Genomic DNA, 12,038 nt, shown 5'->3' on the forward strand with positions numbered 1-12,038 from the left:
AGTGGCGGGGTGACCCAAACAGTGAGTGGATTGGAGCTGGCAATTGGACCGCTCCCCACCAAACGGCAGGAGTGCCCTGATGAATGTTCCTCGAGGAGGATCGGAAACAAGACCAAATTTTTCTTTTTCTTCTCTTCTCTTTTCTTTCTTTTTCTTTTTTTTTTTCAAGACAGGCCTTTCCATGGGCAATTTTCCCAGGACGACCCCATTATTATTCCGCAGAGACGTCTGCCCCCACTGAACCCTATGGGTGGTCTTTCTGAGGGCAGAAAAGAAGAGGAAAAGAAAAGGAAGAAAGAAAGAAAAAAAAAATCTGGTGAATCTGAATCACCCTTGGAGACTGGACAACAATAAAACACAAAGCAAAGTGAAATGAAACAAAACAAGATGAACCGTACGGTCAAACGGCCCTCCAAGATGCGCACAAATAAGATATTCATTAACCTTCATTTTTTTCTTCTCCCATGGAATGCTGATTGAGAATGCGTGCGCTCTTCCGGCTTTTCTCTAACTTGACAGTCCCACAGTTGCACACACGGACCCGTCCGGTACCACCGCTGTTGTCTCCCGTCGCCCACTAAGCAGCACCCGTGGAGCCATTGTGGATTGAAGTACCTTGCTCAAGGACACCTTGACGGTGCTCACTTAGCGAGGGCGGGGAGGAGGGTGGGGATGTTTTTCATCCATTTTCATGCCCACATTTTCCCAGTCCGTCTCGGGATTCAACTGCGATGACCTTCCGGTCAAAAGCCCCCCTCCTCCTCCTCCTCCTCCTCCAGGCTACCGCCGCCTCAACTCATGTGGGCCATTTACCTGTTAACACGAAACCTCAAGCGTCTTCATCTGCAACGTGCCGAGGCCCTCCGAGCACAGAAACGTGTCTGGATTCCAACCCGGGTGTTATACGGCTTAGCACGCTTTACCTGATTATACCCGGTACGAGACGGACAGTCTGGATCGGCTGACCCAGTCACCCCCGTCCTCTCCGAACGGCCCCGTAAATAAACCGGCTTTCTGAAGCATGTAGCGCAAATCCAGCGGAGGAAACTTGTACTAAATCACGGAGACAGACAAAAACCAACCGCAAGGCAATTTGTATGAAAACTACACACTCGGCTTTAGGGTTGCTATGCGCTACTTGGGAGCTGGAAGAGTAAAACTCCCTTCAGCCTGCATTTTCATTGATTGTCGCATACGTTCTCCAGAGTAGCGCCAGTCCTCCGGTAAGAACGATGCGGGGGTGTTTTTTTCCTTTCTTATTATTTCCAATTAAATGTACAATTGGGAAATCCAAACTACTTAAGTTTACATTTACCTCTCATCATGACTTGATTCCCCTCCCCTCCCCTCCCCCCTTGTTGGAGCAGACTTGGGGAAGTGAGTCTCTTTCCCGCAGTCATCCATCTTGTGCTTGGCCCCATGAGGATGTCGCCCTGTGCCAAGAGGCCTGGGCCGGCCCACTGGAACCCTTGGTGAGCTCTCCTCTTTTGTCTGAGGATGTGGAAGAAACCTGGCACTGGCCCGAGGTCAGCGGCACAAAATTATATTACCATAATCCCATTAAGTGTGTCTGAGGCCTCATGAGCTGCAGATCAGTCTGGGAGGAAGGTGGGTGAGGGGCGGCGGTGGAGGCGGCGGGGGAAGTTTTTGCAAGTGGAGAAACGCCTCGGCCGAGTTGACAGTTGAGAGATGGCGGTTTCGCCCCGGTATCGATCACCGAGATACGGTACGTAACCCGGGCCTTTGTTGCACGGTTGATAGCCTTGCTCCGAAGAGAAGGATACATTGATAAATCGATTGGTGACGGGTCCGGATGGCACGTGTCAAATTTCAGCGTATGGTAAAACGGTGAGCACGTTGAGTCCAAATTAGCTGCCATTCATATCTGCAACGTGGTAACATAAATAAATAAATAAATAAATAAATAAATAAATAAATAAAGGGAAAGTAAGAAAGAAAAAGAAAACCCCTTTACGTGCAACCGTCCGTAATTGAAACCAGGAGCTCGGAGGAACAGAATGATAAATCGAGTTAGCATCCGAGCCTTATGTAATCAAGCCTTCTCAATCTTATCTGCTTCGGCCCCTCGCTGATCAGAGGAGGATCCTCCGCGATACTAACGAGATTTTCCATATATTTTTTTTTTCCATTTGCTTCCAATTAGACATTTAGGAGAGGGCTTATGTCCCTGCAGCCACCCACACGTACAGTAGTTTGTCTTTGCCGACTCCCTGTCGTTGCCTTATAAATCACTGCAGGCAGGCTCGTTTTACAGTGCGCCGCCCCGGTGGACGCAGGTTGTTTGTGCACGAACAGCACTGAAACGACGGCAGAAGTGATACCTTCCTTTCGCAGCATGCAAGCCGGATGTGAGCCAAGCCCGTGGAGCTGGTCCCCGAGGCCCGGTCCCGGGCGAAACGTGCACGGAGAGTTTATATAATGCACGGCACAGGAATGCAGGCCGGCCTGTATGTTTTAAAGGGCGAGAGAACAATGGCAGATTACACACGATACGGTCTCGCTGTGCAGACAAATAGCTGCCCTGTTTCTTATTTGTCCTTTGGTGACAACTGTGGGATAACCAAAGAGTTATTATTAGTGGCAGAAGTAGAAGTACAAGTGGTAGTAGTTATATTAGTACCCCCCCTTTTTCTCCCTAATTGTACTTGGCCAATTACCCCACTCTTCCCTGCAGACTACCACATGCCTCCTCCGATACATGTGGAGTCGCCAGCCGCTTCTTTTCACCTGACAGTGAGGAGTTTCGCCAGGGGGGGGGGGCGTAGCGCGTGGGAGGATTGCGCTATTCCCCCAAGTTCCCACCCCCAACCCCGAACAGGCACCCTGGCCGACCAGAGGAGGCGCTAGTGCAGCGACCAGGACACATACCCACATCCGGCTTCCCACCCACAGACATGGCCAATTGTGTCTGTAGGGGGCGCCCGACCAAGCTGGAGGTAACACGGGGATTCGAACCGGCGATCCCTGTGTTGGTAGGCAACAGAATAGAGCACTATGCTACCCGGACGCCCCATTATTCTTATTAATGATTATCACTGTTATTGTTATTAATATTAGTGGCAGTAGAAGTAGAAATGCCAGTAGTAGTAGCAGGGTTTATATGACTATTTTCTGTATTAGCAGCAGCGTCGGTATCTGTGTTAGCATTTCCAGCCACATTCGTCCATTATTCTAGAACCTTCCACCAGGACTAAAGCGGTCTTGCACGCCAAACAGCAGAATGTAGTTGGTCTCTGTTTACCAACCAGAAACACGTTTACTTGGGCGTGTATCTATCAGCGAATAAGTACGCAAGAAACACGCAAACCGCACGCGAAGTGCAAAGGGACAAGGAGACGAGGGGCATCAAACAGGCGGCTCCATAACCTCTTCTCGGATCACACACACACACACACACACACAGCGGGGGGGTGGGGTGGGGTGGGTAGGTGTCAGCTCTCGCAGGGCCTACAGGAAACCGAGCTGACCAGTACTGTGGGCCGCCCGTTCTTTGCACACGGGGGCCCGGCCCAGCATCTCAAACATCACCCCTCTGTGTGTTTGTCCATTCCATCTATGGGACAACCGGCGGACTCGATCCCTTGTCCAAATAAGTTAATACCTCAACCAACATGTAAAAGTAAAGTTCAGGGCCAAATACGGATTCCTGAGAGACAGACCCTGTCTAACCTGGCAGTAAACCAATTAATTACGCACACAGTGTGACTCACTTTGTCATGGAGACAAACAGCCGGAGACATATGCACACACTCGCCGAGCAAAAGGAGGGGATGAGAAACCGGTTTTGGGAGGTCCCTTCTGAATGAAATGTTTATATGTCGTATATATTTCTCTCTCCCGAGTCAACTGGCCATGCTTCAGATATATATTTACACACCCATCAGTGTTGTTGCTACACCCAACACCTCGCACATTCATTTATATAGCGACGCCCCGTCACGTATTACGCTGCCCCTCCAGATGCTCCGTTGTTGGGGTGTATGCAAATTTTTTGGTTGTGTGTGTGTGTGTGTGTGTGTGTGTGTTTGTGTATGTGTAAGCACACATCTGTTTTGCTAGGGGGATCATTTCACATCACCGCCGTCCCCTTAACCTCGGCTCCTTCCTCCCCGGGCTCCTCCTTCTTGCTCTTCCTCCATCGGGGGGGGGGGGGCGCTGACCCTCCACCCCACCCCCCGCACCCCCCAACGTGCGCCCTGACATGGGTCATCTCTTCGGTCTCTCTCCTCTGGGGAGCGGAGCGTAGTGAAATATGGGCAGAAGAATCCCTTTACCGTCCACGGGGGTCTGGGCCCGCCTGGTTTCCCTTCACGCTGGGCTCGGCGCTGCGCGTTAGGCGGAGGCCCCGGCTTTGCGCTGACAGCGCGGGAGGCGGCAGACAGTATAGAGTTCCCCTAAAATTAAAGCAAACATCACTTCACCGTAACAGATAGAAGTGGTGCCTCGGTCCGAGTGAGGAGGCTGACGGGACCCGACAATGCGCCTTGTGATTCGCCCTTCAAGGTTACGCGGTGGATTAATGGGGCCTCGCGTGGCTGCCTGATAAAACCGCCTCTCATAGTCCGGGTAGCGCGGCGGTCTATTCCGTTGCCTACCAACACGGGGATCGCCGGTTCGAATCCCCGTGTTACCTCTGGCTTGCTTGGGCGTCCCTACAGACACAATTGACCGTGTCTGCGGGTGGGAAGCCGGATGTGGGTACGTGTCCTGGTCGCTGCACTAGCGCCTCCTCTGGTCGGTCGGGGCGCCTGTTCGGGGGGGGGGGACTGGGGGACATAGCGTGATCCTCCCATGCGCTACGTCCCCCCTGGTGAAACTCCTCACTCGCTGTCAGGTGAAAAGAAGCTGCCGGCGACTCCACGTGTATCGGAGGAGGCGTGTATGTGGTGGTCTGCAGCCCTCCCCGGATCAGCAGAGGGGGTGGAGCAGCGGTCGGGACGGCTCGGAAGGATGTGGTAATTGGTCAATTGCAGTTGGGGAGAAAAGGAGGGGGGAGGGGGGACTCTCATGTGGTAACAGATGCGAGGCACAACTGTTGTGTGACTGTTGTAAACAGAACAATGCAGAATAACCGTGTTAAGTTTGTCATTGGAAGTAGGAGTACCGCACATGTTGAGCCGAGCAGCTCACGTTACACATCACCTACACCGACTGGATGCTGAACCCTGACAGCATGAAACAGATCTGCACCAGTTTATCGCCGCTAAAGTTAACTCATCATACCTCGAATGAAACCGCCGCATGGGCAACGCCAAGAGATAGAACAAGAGGGGGCAGCTAGGAGAGGGTAGTGGCAGGGGTGCTGGAGAGATCTGCCAATTTTCCAGCCAATGAAAAAAAAAAGTAACCCAAAATCTTCAGCACACCTTCTCAGACCAGCGAGTGCGTGAGTTTGATGCCGGGTTCGCGAGGTACCTGACACGGTCCAAGTCCGTGTATTGTAGCACGTTTATCCAAAAAGGGAAGCTTATCGAATCCTCACCAGACACCGACTGTAATGGAGTCGTCCAAAAGGGAAATACTGCAGTGTACCTTCCTGCCTCCCCTCCTTTCACTAAAAGTTACGTACACAGCCTCTTTCGTGCATTAATTGGTAGCAGTTCTGGGATGGGGGGGGGATGGGGGATGGGGCAGGGGTCGGGTTTGTTCTGCTGCGTGGCCCTATTATTTTCTCCACAGGCCGCCTAGTGCTTTCCAACCACCTCTGAGGCATCAGCAGTTTTTCATGGCCTTGTAGTGTGCGGAGGGGTCTGCTTTGAAACCAGCCGCGGAGAGACTCTCCACAGGACCCTGCCTCTGATTCTGGAGCCTCGGGGTAATGACACCCCTCCTCGCGAAGGGTCTTATCTGTTTGATGCTCGTGTATGCTTTGCAGCGGGTCACTGGTGGCGGCTCCGTTCTTCTTCCTATTCTCGTGGAGAGTCTTCGAGCAGCTCGAAAAGCGCTGCACAAGACGGGGTGGGGGGGGGGTCGGGCATTAACACGCGATGGAGTCAACACAGCACGTGGGACGGCGGAGAAACTCGTCCTAATCCTGTTGCTGCGCTCCCAACAGGAGCCTAACCTCCAGAGATCCCCTCCCCGGTGCCCCTTTTCTCGCCCGGGGCTCAGAAAACATGGAATTAACATCAGATCCCAGGATGCTTTGCAGCAGCAGCTGAGGAGAACAGGTGTGTGGCAAACACATGCTCGGGGTGATGAGGTCCGCCACATGGTAAAAGCGTAAAAACCCACCACGGCTCTGCTTAACTGGGGCAAGGGCAAGGGAGAGTAACAGAGAGAGAGGGAGAGAGAGAGAGAGAGGGGCAAGATATACTTTGCCCAATCTTTTGGACCTATGCGTGCTCCTGTCAACTCGTAAGAGGCAGGAGACCTGGCCAGTACATCTGGGGAAAGAGACAGTGGAAACATTCATGCGAGGATGCCAGCTGAGTGTCTCTTCTCCGAGGCCGCCTTGATTGAGGAGAAATTTGAATCTCTCTTTCTAGAGGAGGATCGCACAGCAGGGTTACAATAAATGAGAGAGCATGTGCCCGAACACAGAGGCAAAAGCTGCCAGACGCCATTCGATGACACACGGCATTATGTTATGACCTCTCTCTCCCTCCCTCTCTCTCTCTCTCTCTCTCTCTCTCTCATCAGTCTTTCACTTTCTGTAACTCGCTGCGAAATTCCAAGGGGACTTCAAGAAGAGAAGAATAATGAGAGGGGGCTGGTATTTGGTTTCTATGTCCAGTAGATCCCGGGGCCGGGCTCCTCAAATGTGGGCTTTTGCTGTTTTTATGATTACTTTTCTTATAGGGGGGAAGCGCAACCCCCCCCCCCCGCCCGCTATTAGGGCACCTCCTACCAACGGATCGCACTCCTTACTGTAAAGCCCTTCCCGCAGGTGTAGTTGAGCTCAGAAGCAGCCCCGGAAGCTACGAGAGAGAGAGAGAGTCCCCGCTTTGGGACAGGAACCCGGGACGAACGCGTCTGCCAGCTGCGCTGCCGCAGGACGCCGCAGTAATGAAGCCCGCCGGCGAACCCCGGGCCTCGCGGGCCTGCCGGCGTCAGCCAATAAGCGTGCCAGACATGGGCTCCCCAACCCTGGGAAAAATCATGCCTCTTCCTGATTTACGATGGCTGTGAAAACTTCCAAAATTCTCTCCCGGACGTGTCAACAAACATCGCGCCGCAGGCTCAGCTATGCAAGCGCTCATGTGCAAAGATCCAGCGCGCCTGTTCGACACCTTGTTAAGGGGTTTCTTCTTCCGCCGCCGCCGCCTGCCCCCTTTTCCTCTCGGCGCAGCTTCACCTCCTCGGCCCTCCTGGGTGACCCCGAAACTCTTTCAGAATTGCTTGAGACCAACCAACCCCTCCCGCCCAACATTCGGAACAATCTGGTAACACTCGTCTCCACAGCCCCCCCCCCTCCAACACCACCACCACCACCAATCCTCCCCATGTGCTTCCTTTTGAAGCCTCTCATTACTTGGTGTACAACAAATTCATACGTTAACACTGTATTTAAGTATTATTATCCCTTGGGGTGTTACAATGCCACACCACGAAGAACCGTGTCATTACCGCCATCAGCGCATCGCGCTTTGATCACAAACCGACTGCCGCCGTCAAAGCATGATGGATTCTTTTTGCCCCCCCCTCCCCCTCTTGTGTCCCCAGTTGTATCCGGCCAATTACCCCACTCTACTGAGCCGTCCCGGTCTCTGCTCCACCCCCTCTGCTGATCCGGGGAGGGCTGCAGACCACCACGTGCCCACTCCGATACATGTGGAGTCACCAGCCGCTTCTTTTTACCTGACAAGTGAGGAGTTTCACCAGGGGGACGTGGCGCGTGGGAGGATAGCCCCCCTCCCCCACCTCCGAATAGGCGCCCAGACCGACCAGAGGAGGCGCTAGTTGCAGCGACCAGGACACACCCACATCCGGCTTCCCGCCCGCAGACACGGCCGATTGTGTCTGTAGGGACGCCCGACCGAGCCGGAGGTAATAAGGGGATTTGAACCGGCGAACCCCCGTGTTGGTAGGCAACGGAATAGACCGCCACGCTACCCGGGACGCCCCTCTATCAAAGCATGGTAGTGACCTATCTGAACCACACTCAAGCACCACGAAGTACATCTGTCAGACACAGATTAAGAAAGTATTGTAGCGAATTCGGGGGGGCAGTCTGGGAGACCGTCGCCACAGCCGGGACGCGAACCTGTGTCTCCCACTCCGCAAGCGACAACGTTAACCAGTCGACTAAAGGGTCAGACCTGTTAGTCAAGGACCAACGTGTCTACTTATCCATGCACGTTACAGTATACACAGTTTTTCTTTATGGAAGGTGCCTACTAGCGCTGAGATGTTGAAAGAAAAAAATCAAATCTGTGCAAACTATTCATTGTGCGCCACGTTCAGAGTTGCGACATCATGAACAAAAGCGCGAACGGCAGAGGTCAGCTTTACATTTTGACTGGCTTTGAGTCGTACCTGGACCTAAACAACAAGGGCGACTCCACAACAGAGCGCAGTCCCCCATATCCATGAGAACAGAAACTCCTGTTGGATCCAGGAGCGCACTGTTGCATATCAATGACCCGCACCAACAGAGGAAGAGAGAGAGAGAGAGACAACAAAAAGAAAGGATAAAAGCCCCCCCCCCCCCCCCTGTTGCACACAAACACGCACCGCTCGCACACAAGTACACCGCAAACACACGGATACGCAACAAACACACACATGCGGGCGGGCGGGCATGCACGCAGGCAGGCAGGCACGCAGGTCAGTGAAATATGACAGCCCCACGGTGAAGGAGGTGGGGGTGAGAGGAGCCATATTGTAGCAATCTTATTCTGTGGTCATTAATCGTATCCTGCTGCTCCAGCCTCCCCGACTGTGTGCACTGAACGTATGTCAAACACATTTCCCCTCTCTCGGTGGGCGCACTCCCAGCAAGCCCTAATACCGCACAAAGACACAAAACCCCGAGAGCTCCTGAAGGCAGACGGGGCAGATAATCCCCCCCCCTCCCCTCCGCCCCCCGCCCTCAGACTCCAGCGCCAAGCCCAGAGACAGCGAGGAAAGACGTGGAGAGAGACACGAAGGTCGGTCCACAGGGGGACGACGTCCTCTGGCTGCTGCTGCCGCCGCCACCTCGCCTTGATACGCGCTGGCGAGGTGCATGACGGGGGAAATATGCTCCTAATCACGTTTAAAGGGAGGAGGAGGGGGGGAGGCAAACTTCTCAACATGGCACTGCCGGGCGCTGCGACTGGAAGCCGCGAGACGCTCCCGTGCAAATAGAAGTTGTCAAATTGTTGCGTCTTTCTGGCCGCGGCGCCTGCCGCGTTCCACGCGAGCCACGCCTCCAAATGGCGGCGCGGCTGTTTCAAATGAAACCACCGCGCGCGTCCCGGGTACTTCCGGCAGACGGTCCGGCGGCTGTGCAGTGACGATGTACAGGGGACACACACACACACACACACAAAGTAATCATGTGAGATGCACCCCCGTTATATAATAGATAGTTACAGTATTCAACAGCAATTTACAAAAATCCCTCCGGTGATAAACACGGGACAATTTCTGGGCAGGCCGTGGATATTTTGGCAAGGGGGTTGAGTGTCCTGCCTTCTCCCCGTCTCTTTATCCCTCTGCCTTTCCTCTCCCCCTTTCTCCCCCCCCCTCCTGCTGTGAGCCGCCTCATTAGGGAAGTGATGATGTAACTCCCTCTGTTTCATCAAGCGCCGCCATTTGTCATCGTGACTGACAAGTGCCGAGGTGGGCCAACCGAGTGTCAGGGGGAGAGGGCTTCTCCGTGGCACCGCATCGACTCCTGTCCATCAGCTGACTCTCCCCCAACCCCCCCTCCCTCCACCACCACGCTTTCCTGGCCGGCAACACGTCAGCACCGAGAAAAACAAAAAACAAAAAAACAACAGACTTGTTTTTTTCTACATAAAAAAAGGAGACGAGTCATATTATTTCTGTTATTTATTTATCATTTTTCACGCATAAAAAGTCCCTCCGTCACTGGACGTCGTGTTGAGTGCACGGCCGCTGTACACGCGATCGATGGTCATCGATCAACCTCTGGATTCCTCCTATGCAAAACGGGCCCTGCTCGAGTCTCGGAGGCCGAGCCCGCGACGGGCGGAGCAGTGCCAGAAACCTGAGAGGCCTCTTGACAAATAGAGTCTCCAGAGCAATGGAAAATCGGTGTGAGACCCCATCCGTCACAGAATCGGAGATTGGCTCAAGGACCTGCTTTTCCCCCCGGCGTCTGCTGCGAGATTTCAGCACGATAATACATTATCAAGCTGTTGGGACGGATTGTTTGTGCAAAGCTATCACAACTAATAGGACTCAAATCAGATTTATTTGTGTGCCTCCTGGGACTAAATCACAATTTGGCCCCAGAAGGCTCTGCCATCACAGCTACATGCTGCGCACTGTAAAGAGACAGTATTAGCAGATATGATCCAAACAAAACCCCCAATCTTATTAGTAGGTTAACAGGCTTGTGTCTTGTGCTCACCTCGCTACATTCCCGCGTGCTAAAGCGCAGGAATGTCTCTTACCTGACCAGATGGCGTGATCTTGGGCAACTTCCTCTGCTTACACTCGCAACATCTTTGACCCAGCTGCTCCTCTTTTACAGAAGCTACCAAAATAAACCAACCTAGAAACTCGAGGCTTCAACCGCAGGCTGCAATAAAAACACAGGAGCTCGGCGAGGACAAACACTCGAACCGTGGGCAAAGCTGCGAGCGCAATCGGAATCTGACAACACCGACCAGACAAACAACGAGTACTCGTGGCTATAATGACGCACTTAGCGCCATCGGATTAATTTCTCTTTGGTCAAGGATTCACAGAAGTCTTGACAGAACCCTTGACCCCTGCGCTTTAGATACGGGGAGTGCCCATCACTGGGGATGGGTGACGGTGATTGATTGGGTCCCTCTTGGCAGGGTCAGATGGACGTCCCGGAGAGCCCTTCCCATCCATCAGATCACCCAGACCCAGAGAGAGAGATGTGTCCAGATGGGCAGCATTGTTTCGGGGCCACCCTGGCAGCCACTAGGGTTCTGGAGACCCCAACAGGCCCATAATGTCGCTGACGGCAGCCTCACACGTCCCTATAGTCGAGGCAGGCCTCTGTTATATGTGCCGGCCTCTGTCTCGTCTGTCACCAAACACTCACACACACGCCCAAACCGATCGATACCACACATCGATCGGCACAGGGAGTGGGTTTGCTAGAACAATAGCGGTCGTTACGATCGCTGGCCACAGATCAGCTCGTGTCCACAGAGGGGTGGAGATAGGAAGTGGCAGGGATGGTGCGCTGGCAGAGATCGCAGCGCCCCGCCGTATGACTAGCGAGGCGTCGCATTGAGCCGTAATTGTGGTGCGAGGCCTAATTGCGTGGTCAGGCAGGGGGTAATGAGTTAATCCCGAGTCAGCCATCCATGATGGGGAAAAGCGAGCACCCACCACAGTAATTACACTGCCGCTCATTAACCTCAAGGCTTCGGTACACAGGAAGGGAGGGTGTGTGTGTGTGTGTGTGTGTGTTACATTTTGATCGTTTCTGCTGTCTTTTGCAATTCTCACCGGTGCCTGGGCCTCGACAACAGGCGGGGCACATGGTAATAAGGGGGTTGGGAATTGAAGAAATAACCTTTCTTGCCCCGTGTGCCAATCCCAGCAAGGGCTGTCCTGAGTTTCCATCAGTGATTGGAATGACCGGTTTCCCCTGCCAGGTTGTGTGCCCTGTTGACGGATCTGGATGTGTTTTCTTGGGAGGGGCTGGTGTGTGTGTGTGTGTGTGTGTGTGTGTGTGTGTGTGTGTGTGTAGGAGGGAGGGTGTGGGTGTGGGTGTGGGTGTGGGGGGTTGTGTATATGTGATCTCTTGGCCTCACCATGACAGACGTCATGCCGCTTCGCTAGGTGATGATCTCTTCCATATGGACATGGGGATGGTCAGTCTTTGTTTACATGTGCTGATCCCCACAACGTGTCCT

Source organism: Lampris incognitus, chromosome 10 (assembly GCF_029633865.1).
Source record: "Lampris incognitus isolate fLamInc1 chromosome 10, fLamInc1.hap2, whole genome shotgun sequence".
NCBI lineage: Eukaryota > Metazoa > Chordata > Actinopteri > Lampriformes > Lampridae > Lampris > Lampris incognitus.